The 16,720-nt window shown below is 45.7% G+C and overlaps 1 protein-coding gene across 1 annotated transcript in view; it reads left to right on the top strand.

The window, feature by feature from the left end:
* The window catches only part of SLC46A3 (solute carrier family 46 member 3), a 45,239-nt gene that overhangs the window by 17,194 nt on the left and 11,325 nt on the right, over positions 1-16,720 (top strand). The window lies entirely within an intron of this gene.

Genomic DNA, 16,720 nt, shown 5'->3' with positions numbered 1-16,720 from the left:
TTTGTTTTGAAGCTGCGGTTCTTAGAAAACCATGTTCGCCAGTTTACAACTATTGGAGCATGAAAATAAGCCATCATCAATTGATTCTTAGTGCTTGAAAGCCTTTTCCACCAGTAGTTCAGATTTCTGGGCATCTGTAGTCAGGATTATCTACCAATTTCAGTGACAAAATGTCCTGGCAGTAATTATGGTCTATGCTTACTATTACAAGGCCATGAAAAAAGGCTCTCTTGTGGCTCAATCTATCCCGTATAAAAAATAAATAAAAAAAAGAATCACCTACCTTTTTAAAATGTATGCCCAGCCAGAATTAGTTTTGGATGCAGTAGGTAGGGTTGGGGTTCTAGCATTCCATTATCCTACTTATATATATATATATATATATATATATATATATATATATATATATATATATATATATATATATATATATATATATATATATAGAGAGAGAGAGAAATCATTATATCATTTTTTATCTTTATTTTTTTGAGTTGCCATTGGTGATTTTCTTTTGCTTCCAGCAAGTAGAAATCATTGTCATCAGGACAACAGAACATTGGATAGCAACTAATTACTCTTAACAGGGGCTCTAATTTGCTCTAATTTTTTTCCTACTACATCCTAGAAAGTAAAATAAAAGGTTGGCTGAACATGGACTAACAATGTTCATCAGATATTTGTGGTCTATTTCTACTACTTGTGTGATGACAGTGATCTTTCACTTGTGCTTTCTGGCATTTTCCCTTGATGTTCTTTTATGTTTCACTATCCTTTATCCCATCACCTCTCATTGTCTCTACCATTTATACCTTCCTCTGAAAGAAAGTACTCTATTTATCAGTGTTTAACATGCACAGGCGTATAACACTCACCTTAATTTTATGAGGGAAGTTTCAGGAATAAAAACTTTGATTTTAAATAAAGAACTTTTTGAAGCAAAATAGGGGTCATTTCCCATCATTGCATTGGGTACTATCAAAGGCCAAGTTTCGGCTTTGGCTATATATTTTCAATGCCCGTTAACCACGCATGTCCTAATCTGGACTTTTTATCCAGGGAGTGCGCCATATGGCTCCTCCAAGGCAATCCCCGTTACCTCCGTGGAATCTAAATCTGGTGTTTATCTGTTCTTCAAAAGCCTCCTTTTGAAAAAAAATTGGGAGATTTTGCTGCTTTCTTTGTCTCGGAAGGTTGCCTTCTTGGTGGCGATCACTTCTGCCGGCAGGGTATCTGAATTGGCGGCGTTGTCTTGTCGCTCACCTTATCTGGTGGTACACAGGGATAAGGTGGTACTTCGACCAAATCAGTCGTTCCTTTCTAAGGTGGTTTCTGATTTTCATCTGAATGAAGACATTGTGCTGTCTTCACGTTGCCCTAAACCTCAGCATCCTAAGGAGTATGCCTTGCATTCTTTGGATGTGGTTCAGGCGATCAGAGTTTATTTAGAGACCACTGAGTCCTTTAGAAAATCAGACGCTCCTTTTGTCCTTGCTGATGGTACTCGTAAGGTATGGGCTGTGTCTGCTGGGATTTCTAGATGTATCAGGCAGATGGTGGTACAGGCCTATTCACTAAGGGGTCAGGTTCCTCCTTTTCCCAGTGAAGGCTCAATCTATGAGAGCGCTGGGCTTTTTGCCATCAGGCGATGGTGCTACAAGTTTGCAAGGCGGCAACTTGGTAGTCTGTGCATACGTTCACAAAATTCTACAAGGTAGATGTGTTGGCATCCGCGGATGCTTCTTTTGGCCGCAAGGTTTTGCAGGCTGCAGTTTAAAAGAGAACTCTGTTTAGTTTCTCTTTGAGGGTTGATTTTTTTCCGGGTGAGCTCCAAGTTGTTCCTGGTTGGCTAAGTTTAGCCTTTGGTGACTTGCATTTTGTTTCTGCGTTTCCCACCCCTCATGATTATACTGATTTGGGACATCCCTATGACTCATGAAGATAAGGAGCTGCGTCTGTCGATTAACGATAGAGAAAACTTGATTTTTGTAAGTGCTTACCGTAAAATCCTTTTCTCTGAAGTTCATCGACAGACGCAGCACCCGCCCCTCTACTTCTGAGGTATGGGGTTTTTTGTCTTCTAAACACTGCTTGCAACTAAACTGTTTGATAGCAGAGTCTGAGGGGTTATGCCGGCCGGGACAGCCCCCATAGGCGTGGTTACGTTTTTTTTTTTTTTTTCCTGCCTATTCCTAGAAGGAGCAGCATAACCCTATGATTCATGAAGATAAGGTGCTGCATCTTTCAATGAACTTCAGAGAAAAGGATTTTACGGTAAGTTCTTAAAACAATCCATTTTTCTCTGTCGCTCATTGACAGACGTAGTCCTCTTTGATTCACATCAATTGGGTTATGCTGCCTCCGCAGGAGTAGGACTAGGCAGAAAGAAAAACGTTCTGGCTCCACCCTAGGGGCAGTCCCAGAGGGTATATCCTCTTCCTGTCTGCTACAGGGAATCAGTTTTTTTCTGTCTAGTCAGGAGTAAGGACCTAAGTTCCTTGCTGGGATCTTTGGTCCTGGCAAGATTTTTTAGAAAAAAGATTTTTTTTTTTAGGTAGTTTCTCCAGTTTTTTTCCTGTGAGATCTTCAAGCAAATTACGCCGGATCTGGGCGACGGGCTGGATGTTGAGATCCAGTGGTCACCCCAGCCGGCCTACGAGCGCGCGCAGACCATAGCATCATGCTTGGTCGGCCGCAACACATTCAAGTAAGTATGCGGGACCGGGCGACGGGCTGGATGTTGAGATCCAGTGGGCAACCCGGTTCAGCCTACGAGCGCGTGCAGACCATAGCTCCGCGCTGGGTCGGCCGCGACAGAGTCCCATTGGAGGGACTGACCTTGCGAGTTAAACGTCTCGCTTGGACGCCAGGAACCAGAGAGTCAAGGCGTCCGGATTGGTCGACAGCCCCCCACTTCGATGGAGAGGGTATTGTGAAGAGAGGGTGCCTGTCAGTCCGGTATGGTGAGTAAATGTTCCCCCTTCCCCCCTGTGGGGTCTTTGGGATACGGGCCCCTCTGTGTATGGTCGGATCTTTTCTGACATTAAGCTTCCCCCTTGTAGCCTATGACATGTTCACATATCCCCTGTGATAGTGTGATCTGGTTTGGGAGCTGACACTCCAGCAGGCTTGGTTTGGGAGCTAACACTTTAAACAAACCTCGGTTTGGGAGCTGACACTCTAAGCAACCTTGGTTTAGGAGCTGACACTCTAGCAGGCTTGGTTTGGGAGCTGATACTTCAGCAAGCCTTGGGTTCTCTAGCAAGGAAGGCGAGTTTGATTTGCTATAGAACACATAAGAGGTATAGCCTACCTTAGATCGCCATACTCCCGCAGGCCGACAGGCCGCCATCAGCTGTTTTCAAGCATGCAGGCGCTGTACTGGAGGAGCCACGCTAGATCGGCAGTCCGCCGCCATTTTGTTGTAGACCGCATGTCTGCATGGTCTACACAAGCCGCCCGCAGGTCACGCAAGCCGCCATTTTTTCGTAGCCTATTGTCTCCTGCATGGGGGCGGCCATGTTTGATGTGCCCAGCAAACCTCGAGGAGCAGCTGCGAACGCCGGAAGGCGTACACAGGGGGCGGAGCCACTTCCTTTCACCCGGGAATCCTAGTGCAAGACTTCCCAGTCTGCACAAGACAATGCTGACAGCAGTTTTAATAAGAAACTTCTTTGCATCTGGTGGTGAGCCCTTGGGGTCTCTCTCTCTCTGTGGGGGTCCAAAGCAGGTACGCTGAGGGGCGCTATTGCGCTGGTGAATTAAAAAAGGTATTTTTTTAAAAAAAAAAAAATTTCTGTTTTACTGGCAAAGTGTCCTGGATTAACATGGACCCTGCCACACATGTACCTCCACCTGATCCCCTCGAAGTGGCTGCAGGACCCTCCAGTTCCCCACTTAATAGTGAGTCATTGTCAGCAGTTTTTGGAAATTTTTTGTCTATCCCGGGTGGAATTGGCTTGTCAGGGACAGGGCGCAAGGAAGCGACCCCCGCCTATCCCCATTTTTCATCTGAAACTTCAGCCTGAGCCTATTCCTGCAGTTGCAGGTACCTCATCTGGGGTTTGTGACTCGGGTACCGTCTCTTCAGACAATGAGGAAGATGTTTCGGCATCTACCATAGCCCGAGAGGAAGCGTTAGTAACGCATTAATTGTATATGTTCGGATACACCATCAGAAGTAGCTGATACTGAGATCCCATTTGGTACTAATAAACGCACCAACATGGTAAAAGTATTTCCCTTACCCAAGTGTTTCGGTAAGGTAACTAAGTAGGAATGGGGTCATCCAAGACGAGCCCCTACTATTTCCTAAACGCATTAATAGGCGTTATTCGTTCGAGGAATTATTCCTCAAGAGATGGATAGTACCATCTGTGGTGGATTTTTCAATCTCCAGATTGAACAAAGCTACGGTTATCCTATTGGAGGATGCTCCGTCCTTTAAAGATGATAGCGCCATCTTTTCCCTAATTGGGTCAGCTTTCAGACTAGTAATTGCTATTGGTCTAGAATGGACCAAGTGGCTTAGAGGGGAGAGATATCCCCCAGGCGGTATCAGATCTGGTGGAACAGATGATACAAGAGTTAGTTTGTCTGCGACATTGCACTAGACGCCACTCCACTATTGGGGCGAGCATCAGTTTTCAGCAGTGGTCCTCAGGCGTACACTGTGACTAAGATATTGGTCGGCAGACCAAGGCTCCAAGGAAGCTTTGGTTAAATCTCCCTTTTCAGGGTGTGCACCTATCTTGGAGCCAATTTAGATGAGATTATTAAGGATCTCACTAGAGGAATAAGGGTAAAGGATCCCGTCAGAGACGGGGGTCTTCTTTTTCCGCTCATAAAAGTTTTTTCAGCCCACGAAAAAAAAAAAAAAAAAAGCAAAGTCCTCCAAAACTCCTTCGGGAGGTTTTTTTATGGGGCGCTGGCAAGATTGTATGTCAATCTCTCCCAGTGCGATTCTTCCTTCCAATATTCGACTATCCCCGGATCGCTTAAGAGCTTACGGGGGGCAGTCACGGATTTAATGCAACAAGGAGTGGTGGTCCACGTTCCTTGGACAGAGCATTTCAAGGGTGCTATTCGAACCTTTTCACAATACCCAGAAAAGAGGGCAAAGTGCGTCCAATTCTGGACTTAAGAGCACTTAATCTTTTTTGCCAGGCGGCCTCCCTGCATCAGGGGGATTTTCTGGCGTCCATAGACATCTAGGATGCCTATCTTCACTTTCTTATTTATGCAGGACATCAGCGTTTCCTGCGTTTTTCCGTAGAAAGAGTACCATTATCAGTTTCTGGCGTTACTCCTTGGTCTCGCCTCGACTCTCCGGGTCTTCACAAAGGTGTGGGCCCCAGTCTTGACGTTGTTACGACAACGAGACATATCGATTCTAGGTCACCTAGACGATCTTCTGCTCCGTGTGGAGTCTCCGCAGACTCTATTACTAAACTTAGAGATCACCATGACCTCTTTGCAAGAGTTTGGGTGGCTGGTGAACCTGCAGAAGTTATCTTTGGTTCCCACCAGAAGGCTGGAATATTTGGGTCTAATTTTAGACACATCCAGGCTTGCATGAGGGTTCTGGGTTTGATGGTGGCTTCCTTTTGAAGCAGTACCAGTTGCCCAGTCCCATACCCGAATCCTTCTAGGAGAGATTCTTCTCAAGTGTAACCGAAATCCAGATTCCCTGGACAATCGGATCCGGCTGAGCGAGCGGACCAGGGAGTCCCTGGTCTGGCGGTTTCGGTCTCCGATGCTCAGCCAGGGGAAGTCATTCCTACCAATATTTGGACGCTTATCACCACGGATGCCAGTCTATCCGGGTGAGGAGAAATTCTCGGCTCAGGTGTTTTGGTCCCTGGAAGAGTCTAGGTTACCGATAAATGTATTGAAACTGAGAGCGATCAGACTTTGTCTGATTCACTGGACCGAGCAGCTCCAGGGCAGCCCGGTTCAGATCCAGTCGGACAATGCCACAGCAGTGGCTTATGTCAATCATCAAAGGGGCACCAGGAGTGTCCTGGCGGCCATAGAAGTGGCCAGCATTCTTCGTAGGGCAGAACTAATGTTCCAGCTCTCTCTGCGGTATTCATTCCGGGGATGAATTGGCAGGCAGATTATCTCAGCCGTCAGATTCTGGATCAAGGGGTATGATCTCTTCATCCAGGGATATTCCACCAACTGTGCCTCCGTTGGGGCACTCCGAATGGGAGCTGTTGGCATCTCAGCTCAACAGGAAAGTGCGGAGGTTTGTGGTTTGTTCCCACGATCTTCTAGCAGACACCGCAGACATGCTGATCACCCCGTGGGGGCAGTATCAGCTACTTCCCTCCTCTCAAGTTACTGCCGAAGCTTCTTCGCAGGATAGAGGTGGAGGGAATTCTGATTATCCTGGTAGATCAGGACTGGCCTAGTCGGCCTGGTACGCCGACCTGGTCAGGCTGGTCACAGACGTTCCTTGGCGACTTCCTCTTACGGAGGATCTGCTGTCGCAGGGACCGATCTTCCATCCTGCTTTACGATCGCTGGCTTTAACGGCCTGGTTATTGAGACCCAGGTGCTGAAGGACAAGGGATTGTCCGCTTCAGTTTTTCCTACTCTAGTTAAAGCAAGGAAAGCGACTTCCAGAAAGATGTATCATCGTACATGGAAGTCTTATATTGCGTGGTGTGAATCCCTTGGGCTCCCTCCACGTCTTTATTAGGTAGCCCGAATATTGGCTTTCTGCAACAGGGAGTTGAACAGAAGCTGGCCTTGAGTGTTATTAAGGGTCTGTTTTCAGCATTAGCTATCTTCTTCAGAAGGTTTTGGCTACTCATTCCTTGGTGCGGAATTTCATCCAGGGGGTGCGACACCTGGCTCCGCCAGTGCGCGCGCCGTTACCATCCTGGGATCTTAATTTGGTGCTGTCGGTTCTTCAGAAGCCTCCTTTTGAAAATATCAGGGAGATTCCCTTGCTTACTTTATCCCAGAAGGTGGCCTTCTTGGTGGCTATCACTTCTGCACGCAGGGTGTCAGAACTGGCTGCATTATCCTGTTGTTCCCCAGATCTGGTGGTTCATAGGGATAAGGTGTTCTTCATCCGAATCCATCCTTCCTTCCTAAGGTGGTTTCAAAGTTTCATTTAAATGAGGACATTGTATTGTCTTTCCTATGTCCTAAGCCCTATCATCCTCGAGAATTGCGTTGCATTCCTTGGATGTAGTTCGGGCGATCAGGATATATTTGAATACTACGGATTCATTTTGTAAGACGGATTCACTGTTTGTGATCACGGATGGCCCTAAGAAGGGGTTGCCTGTTTCTGCCGCGACCATCTTTAGATGGATCAGACAGACGGTGGTATAGGCTTATTCTATCTAAGGGTCGGGATCCCCCGTTCCCTGTTAAGGCGCATTCTACTCGGGCGCTTAGAGTTTCCTGGACCTTCCGCCTTCAGGCGTCAGTGGTTCAGGTTTTCAAGGCGACTGTTTGGTCGTCGGTTCATACCTTTACAATATTGTATAAGGTTTATGTGATGGCATCGTCAGATGCCTCTTCTGGCCGCAAGGTTCCTGCAGGCCGCTGTTTGAGGAGACTGTTGGTCTACCTCGAGGGTTTGTTGGGTAGGTCTCATCTGTTTGCTCGATGAGTCCTTTGATACTTCTGGTTGGCACCGGTTGGGCCTTCTAGATTGGATTTTGATTTCTGTCAATCCCACCCCTCATTTGTGGCACTGCTTCTGGATGTCCCAATTGATGTGAATCAAAGAGGACTACGTCTGTCAATGAGCGACAGAGAAAATTGGATTTTTGTTAGATCTTACCGTAAAATCCTTTTCTCTTAGCTCATTGACAGACTTAGTACCCGCCCCTCTATCATTGAGTTGGGTTGGGTTAAATTCTCTGACACTGCTGTATAACAGAACTGATTCCCTGTAGCAGACAGGAAGAGGATATACCCTCTGGGACTGCCCCTAGGGTGGAGCCAGAACGTTTTTCTTTCTGCCTAGTCCTACTCCTGCGGAGGCAGCATAACCCAATTGATGTGAATCAAAGAGGACTACGTCTGTCAATGAGCTAAGAGAAAAGGATTTTACGGTAAGATCTTACAAAAATCCAATTCTTTTATTAATATTAGGCATTTAAATGAATATGAATTTGTCTGCCATTATTGGCACCTTTTTGTAGTGCAAGAATAGCTCAAGAAAAAAAGTATCTCTTTAAATTCTATGTATATCTTCACATTGGTCAGCCGTGCTTCCATTGTGGTGTTAAAAATCCTACTTGCTGAATTTTTGGTCAGTTAAAAAAGAACTGCACCAAAAAAAAACACAACTCCCCGCTTAAATGCATTGAACACGCACTATGACCCATGACAAACAAACCATAAACACAGTAAAATCGTGGTAAAATTGCAGCAAAATGCATGCATTTTCAGCGCCATTATCGTCACCTATTTCTCCTATGGGCAAAATGCCTATAACCCCAATTAGGCTGCCAAAATTTCGGTGCATCTCTATAAGGAACCAACCTGTCGATCCACTTGCCCACAACTTTACATACCTGAAATGTGTATTTGGCATTGAGTTGACCTTTTAAAAAAAAATCTATGTCCAAACAAAATATTTTCTTGCGTTTCTAATGGCTAAGCTGTTTAATTGTTTGCTGCCAGAGCCTTTTGTGTTTTTAAAACTTTTTTTTTTTTTTTTTTTTTTTTATTGTTGTAGGACTGAAGATTATTTAAAGCCCCCAAAACATTATATATTTTCTGAAACCGTGTTAGTTACAATTATCTATGCCACACAATTTTAGCGCAATGGTTTATCAAGTGCAAAATTTCAGTAAAGAATACACTAAAGTTACTTTTGTGGCATCTAAATGCAATACATACCCAGTTTGTTGGGTAAAAGATGAGGTTGTGCCAAGTAAAGAGATATCCAACAGGTGAAGCCTTAAATTCGAACTTTGGTCAAAACTTTTTTTTTTTTTTTTTATCTTGGATAGAGTAAGGGAGGGTTATATCCCCTGTCACATTTTTTTTTTTCACCATCTGTGCCCCATTGGGGAGATTTCCATTCACTTCCTGTCTCATAGCCAAACAGGAAGTGAGAGGAAATCCCTGTAAATCAAGGAAATTACTTGGGGACCCCCAGTTCACCAATACTAGTGTACCTATTTGAAGATTTCCCCTCCTATTAGTTTTCTGAGGACAAGCCAAATTTTGGGTAATTTTATTTTACTTTCACTTTCAATGATAATGGTAAATAGGATAATTTAAAGCAGTTGAATCTTCGTAACGATGGCACAGACAGCAATATAATCTGACAGGTGCTCTAACCCCTCTCCACTCTATCTAAACACAAAAAACGTTTTTATTTTAGTTATACTTTAAAATTGCTTGCACCCTTAAAACAGTAACAAACTTCTTACCCTAAGTTTTCCATTAGATGCCAATAAAGGAGTCCCTACAGGTCATCGTGTTGAGTTAACTAAATATTGGGCCTAGAATTATTGTCACTTTGGTATGTGCAGCTCACATATGTAATGTGCAACGCAATCAACATTTTCATACATGAGTGACCCCCAACACATGTGTACAATTTCATCTGTGTAACTTTTTTTTTTTTTTTTTCATATTTTTATTTTTTATTTATCACATAGGGAAAAAATATACATATATCACACATAGGGAATTCCCTATTTTATATTATAAGGAGGATTACTGTAGTGGATATGGGTATTTGGGAGTGAAGGTCAACTTTAAGTAGCATTTGTATAATCTGGTTTTTGTCTTTGGTGTTCTATGGGTTTATGATTTCTTATCTCAGGTAGACAAGTTATTATCTCTGACCTTATCAGAGTAAATAATGGTAGAAATAACCAGTTACAAGCTCTTATCCCTAGTTTTAGTAAATGGTTTATAACCTAGCCCAGTTTTTAATCCTTTTAATGAACATGGTTCATCTGAGGGTTATTTAACCACTTTACCACTGAGTACTGGAATAGTACTGCGGCAAAGTGGCACGATCCCGTCTGACGACGTAGACCTACGTCGCCAGACTCCTCCCCTGTAGGCGGCGCTCGCGCGCCGCCGGAGGCGCGCTCCCGCTGTTTTCATTCACAGCGGGAGTCGGGCCAGGGGAGGAGCAGCGGCGATCGCCGCTGCTCTGCCCCGATCGTCGGGGAATCCAGTTTGGAGATCCGCCCGCCTGTGTAAACAGAGCGGGCGGATCTCCTCAGTGACAGGGAGTGACCGATCGGAGTGTTCAGCATAGCTGGACATCCGATCTGTCCCTGTCTCTCAGTCACCCCCCCCCCCCCCCACACGTCAGTAAGCACCAGGCATACATTAACCCCTCCCTCTCCAAAAAAATTAACCCCTTCCCTGCCAGTGTCATTTTTACAGTAACAGTGCATATATATAGCACTGATTACTGCAGTAATGTCACTGGTACCCCCAAAAATGTCAGTCAAGGGTCCGATCTGTCCACCGCAATGTCGCAGTCCCGCAAAAAAAAAACGCAGATCGCCGCCATTACTCGTTAAAAAAAAAAAAACACCAAAAATGACAGAAATCTTTCCCTTTGTTAGTAAACGCAATAACTTTTGCTCAAACCAATCAAAATACGCTTATTGCGATTTTTTTTTTTTTTTTACCAAACATGGGTAGCAGAAAACAAATTGGCCAAAAATTTATAGAAAAATTGGTTTTTACATCTTTTTTGGGGGGAATTTCATATAAAAAAATGTTAAAAATATTGTTATTTTTTCAAAATAAACGCTCTTTTTTTGTTTATAGCGCAAAAAGTAAAAATCGCACAGGTGATCAAATACCACCAAAAGAAAGCTCTGTTTGTGGGAGAAAAAGGACGTAAATTTCGTTTGGGTACGGCGCCGCATGACCGCGCAATTGTCAGTTAAAGTCGCACAGCGCCGAATCGCAAAAAGTGGCCCAGACGTAAGACAGCAAAATGCTCTAGTGGTAAAGTGGTTAATATACACAGGACTCTTAAGCTGGCCATAAGAAAATTGTATAATGTATGGCCAGCCTTACAGAGGGTATTAAACAAGGCAGTGTTTTGTTTTTCACTCCAGCTTGTTCTTTTGCTATGCTTTTGGAGAAAGTTGGGTTAAAACCCATTCTTATTGTGCGTTGTCCCCATTTTTGGGATTGCTTTTCACTTCCTGCCCTGGTAACAAGTAACACATAAAGAGAGGTTTTTACACTTCCACTCTACCAAAAACTGAAAAATGTAAAGGCTTTGGAAGGAGGAGGATTAAAGAGGAACTCCACCCTTACTATTAAAATTAACATATTTTAATTATTTATTTATTTTTAATTTCTCTAACTCACCACCTCCAGCAAGGCCATAATAATCATGCCGCTCTTAAAGTGGAGTTCCGGCCACAAAATCGATTAAAATCGATCTTGGGCCATCCGCTTGCTAAGGGGAACCTAAAAAAAGAAACGGATACTGGCGATATTTTTTTTTTTCTTGGTCACTTACCTTTTTATTATAGAAGAAAATATACTCCCCTTCCTTCCACTTCTTCCTCTGCGGCCGTGGCCCGTGCCGTCACTTCCGGTTTGCGATGATTCCTGGGAGCTGAACGTCATCGCTCCCAGGAATCCATGCGCCTGCAGCGGCCCCGTTCGTCACTTCCGGTGCAGGCGCGGCATTCACTGCTAAAGCGCTTCTGGGCATGCCCAGAAGATGTGCAGGGATGCCGCGCCTGCACCGGAAGTGACGTGCAGGGCATTCTGGGACTCCGAAGGAGGGACGCTGCGGCTTCAGCTGCCCACACCTGAGATGGCAGCGCTGGAGAAGAAATTTGCAAGGTAAGTATTTCTTCTTGCAGGGAAGTGCGACCCGGAACAGTTCAGAGGCTATACATTATGGAATGTACTAGCCCTGACTGTCCCGGGGGTATTTTTAGTTCAAATTGACCCCTGAGGCCGGAACTCCGCTTTAAGGCTCCATGCACACAGGGCGTCATAAAAACGTGCTCCAAAGCTGTTTACATAACGCCGGGAAACAGCAGCTGTAAAAACGTGCTTTCAGTAGCTTTTTCTACTAGCGTTATTGCACGTTTGGCCACAGTAGCTGTTAGCAGCGTTTTTTGTGCCTCCATTCAAAATCAATGGTTCCCTATTGATTTGAATGGAAGTCACACCGCAGGTCGGATCAGGGTGATCCGACTTGCGGTGCGACCTGCACTGTGAGAATCTTGAGGGGGAACTCCACGCCAAAATGGGGAAAAAAACGGCGTGGGGTTCCCCCCCAGGTTCCAAACCAGGCCCTTCGGGTCTGGTATGGAATTTGAGGGTAGCCCCGCGCCGAAAAAACGGCGTGGGGTCCCCCCCAAAATCCATACCAAACCCTTATCCGAGCATGCAGTCCGGCATGCCAGGAAAGGGGAGGGGACGAGCGAGCGGCCCCACCCCCCCTGGATCATACCAGGCCACACGCCCTCAACATGGGGGGGTGTGGGTGCTTTGGGGCAGGGGGGGCTCTGCACCCCGCACCTCAAAGCACCTTGCCCCCATGTTGATGAGGACAAGGGCCTCATCCCCACAACCCTGGCCAGTGGTTGTGGGGGTCTGCGGGCAGGGGGCTCATCGGAATCTGGAAGCCCCCTTTAACAAGGGGGCTCCCCCAGATCCCGGACCCCCTCCCTATGTGAATGGGTATGGGGTACACTGTACCCCTACTCATTCACCCCATAAAATGCAGTGTATGGAAATAACGACAGGAGACGTTTTGGAAAATTTATTAAAAATCTTCATCCGGCTCTTGTCCTCTCCGGGGGTCTTCTGCTGTCTTCTCCTCTCCGAGGGTCTTCTGCTCTTTTGCTGTCCGCCCTTCTTGTCTTGTCCTCTCCGGGGTCTTCTGCTGTCTTCTCCTCTCCGAGGGTCTTCTGCTCTTTTGCTGTCCGCCCTTCTTGTCTTCTCCTCTCCGGGGGTCTTCTGCTGTCTTCTCCTCTCCGAGGGTCTTCTGCTGTCCGCCCTTCTGCTGTCCAATCTTCTTGTCTTCTCCTCTCCGGTCTTCTGCTCTTTTGCTGTCGGCTGTCGGCTGTCCTTCTTCCTCCGGTCCTCCTCCGACGACGTCTCCAGCGATTATGCCGGCCTCTGGTCTCTGCAGCTTATTATATAGCCATTAGGGGCGTGGCCGCCAGATGACGTCATCGGGAGACCACGCCCCCTTGTGTCACAGATGACGTCATCTGTGACACAAGGGGGCGTGGTCTCCCGATGACGTCATCTGGCGGCCACGCCCCTAATGGCTATATAATAAGCTGCAGAGACCAGAGGCCGGCATAATCGCTGGAGACGTCGTCGGAGGAGGACCGGAGGAAGAAGGACAGCCGACAGCAAAAGAGCAGAAGACCGGAGAGGAGAAGACAAGAAGATTGGACAGCAGAAGGGCGGACAGCAGAAGACCCTCGGAGAGGAGAAGACAGCAGAAGACCCCCGGAGAGGAGAAGACAAGAAGGGCGGACAGCAAAAGAGCAGAAGACCCTCGGAGAGGAGAAGACAGCAGAAGACCCCCGGAGAGGACAAGAGCCGGATGAAGATTTTTAATAAATTTTCCAAAACGTCTCCTGTCGTTATTTCCATACACTGAATTTTATGGGGTGAATGAGTAGGGGTACAGTGTACCCCATACCCATTCACATAGGGAGGGGGTCCGGGATCTGGGGGAGCCCCCTTGTTAAAGGGGGCTTCCAGATTCCGATGAGCCCCCTGCCCGCAGACCCCCACAACCACCGGCCAGGGTTGTGGGGATGAGGCCCTTGTCCTCATCAACATGGGGGCAAGGTGCTTTGAGGTGCGGGGTGCAGAGCCCCCCCTGCCCCAAAGCACCCACACCCCCCCATGTTGAGGGCGTGTGGCCTGGTATGATCTAGGGGGGGTGGGGCCGCTCGCTCGTCCCCTCCCCTTTCCTGGCATGCCGGACTGCATGCTCGGATAAGGGTTTGGTATGGATTTTGGGGGGGACCCCACGCCGTTTTTTCGGCGCGGGGCTACCCTCAAATTCCATACCAGACCCGAAGGGCCTGGTTTGGAACCTGGGGGGAACCCCACGCCGTTTTTTTCCCCATTTTGGCGTGGAGTTCCCCCTCAAGATTCTCACAGTGCAGGTCGCACCGCAAGTCGGATCACCCTGATCCGACCTGCGGTGTGACTTCCATTCAAATCAATAGGCTCCCATAGGGAGCCATTGATTTTGAATGGAAGAAAAAAAACGTATAACGTGGCTTAACGCACGTTAAGCAACGTTATGGAGCCCTATGGAGCCTTTAGCAGCGTCAGACGTTTTTTGCAGCTTGACGCTGGAGCTCCTGAACCCACAGTTCCTGGGTTTTTTTTGGAGCTGTAAAACGCCTATGCCACTTGGAGCTCCTAAAAGCTCTATGTGTGCATGAGGCCATAGAATAACATGAATGGGCGTTCTGCAGCTGCAAAAAAAAACGTCTGACGCTGCTAACAGCAGCTGTAAAAACGTCCAGTGTGCATGAGGCCTAAATCTCCCCAGATTTTTGTTCTTCTGTTTTTCATTGATTGAACTAACACCTTTTATCTATCTTTGCAAGTTGGCTGGAGTTTAATGGTGACTCACCACTAGGTTTTCAATAGATCTAAAAAAAAATATTGCATTTAAAGCCAACATTTGTGTCAGGCCTCTATCGGGTGTTGTTGCTGTCTGTGTAACCAATGGAGATTTTCAATCAATATTTGTTTTAGAGATCATTGAGATAAGAACAGAACGTTCTGGGAAATCCAAAATTTTGAGTTGTCACTGAGACAGGAATAGAGAGGAAGTCTTCCAATTGGAAGCTGTTCCTGGAGAACCTTTTTTTTTTTTTTTCTCGCTTTTCAGAGATTTCCTCTTACATCCTGCTGTCACTACTGGACAGGAACTAAAGGGAAATCTCGCTTAAGGGACACAGATGGCAAGAAAAAAAAAAAGATTTTTAACCCTTCTATAGGTCTAGCGACCTTTAAGACTGGGATGACAAGGTCTTTAAAAAGTTTGTTTTTTTTCCTCTTCATAAATATGTTGCCTCAAATATGTTTTCATACTCAATTTGTCATACGTTTCAGATCAGTGGGTTTCAGCTTTTGTTACACGGTGTATTTAAGATATGGAAAATTTAGCTGATGCCATGTCATTACCGGTGGGCTAATGAATAGAGAAAACATCAGAGACTGCAGGTGTCTTTCCATTAACACTGAAAATAAATGAAAACTACACAAGGAAATCACTTATCGCACAACCAGAGCATAATGGTAGTTCTGCTTTGGCACTTTTAATTCTCTATATTGCCGGTATTTGTAATTACTCACAGTAGGAAGATTTGCATCTGTATTGTCTTCGGACAAATCTTTTAAAGAAACGTCATTGTCATAATTTCTATTACTGTTGATAAGAAGAATTTTATATTTTGGACTAAAATGTTTAAAGTGAAGCTGTCAGCTATTTTAAACCTGTAAAAGTAAAAGGCTTTTTTTGCTAACAAAAGGAATAGAAGGCACCTTTCGGTCCCGGCTCTTAGACAAGACATTTAATTTTTAAAAATGTCTTGACAGTTCTACTTAAAAGAGAATCCGTCACTTCAGGCAAGTCATAACTCCAAGGAAGGGGAATGACACAGGTGTATATCAGTGGGAGGCGGGGGGGGGGGGGAGGAGTACCAACAAAGAGAACCTGCTACCTAATGCCTCGTACACACGCAACGATTTTCGGCCGTCCGATCGTCCGACTTTTGTCCAGAGTGGTGTTTTGTTGGTTGGAATGTGCCTAGACTGCACACAAATTTTCTCGGCCAACAAAAATCTACTTCAGAAGAGATGTCATGTGCTGGTTTACTTTCCGTGTGTTTTTTCTTCTCTGAGCATGCCCAGTCTTGCTCATCAGATTTTTGTCTGCCGAAATCTGTACTGACTGACGGAAAATCGGCCGTTGTGTTGACGGCCAACAAAAATTTTATAGTCTGCACACCAGATTTTTTTCGACCGAAAAGTCGGAGTCGGTTGTCGGAAGCATCATACTAACAAGCCGAAAATCGGCCGATCGGACGTTGGCCAAAAATTCACGGCCAATTATCGACGCGTGTGTCTTAAGCCTTGAATATGGCAGATTTTTTTTTTTTTTTTTTAAAGCCCATCTTCAAGCAGAGAATTTCTTCCATGCATGCACTAGCTTTTTGGAGACCCCCCAATCCCTCCAAAAAAAATAACCTTCCGAAGCTTTTTTTTTGTTTCTTTTTTTTTTATTCCTCCATGTTTGTAACTTCGCTGTCCAGTGGTGGTGATCTAGCACTGCAGTTGGTGCTCCTACCATTTGATCTTCTCGACATTACCATGCTGTGCAGTCTTTCAGGACCTGAGAGAACCCTGCTTCTGCACAGCCAAAAGGAAGTTTCCACTTTACCCAGACAGCGATGTAGACATCCTAAAATAGACCCTCCTCCTTTGCAGTGAAGAAGATAGAAGACTCAGGACCTGGTGCTTCTTGTGACCACAGTTTTGGGTAAGAAGGTTTTAAGTAAGAAAAATGGGCTTTCAGCTTTGGACTTTCAATGTAAATAGCAATTACCGTAGATAAAGGGTGGGAGTTAATGTCTGGAGTTCAGCTTTGGGGGGAAAAAAAATTGAACATACATGATTTTGTGCAGTATGGGAGCTCACTTTTTGGTTTCAAGATTGTCAAACTCCTAGCGGTAATGGCTTG

Source organism: Pelophylax lessonae (genome assembly GCF_965119305.1).
Source record: "Pelophylax lessonae genome assembly, chromosome: 2".
Classification (NCBI taxonomy): Eukaryota; Metazoa; Chordata; class Amphibia; order Anura; family Ranidae; genus Pelophylax; species Pelophylax lessonae.
The sequence above is the reverse complement of the archived record's forward strand: the minus strand, read 5'-3'. Positions and strand labels throughout refer to the sequence as shown.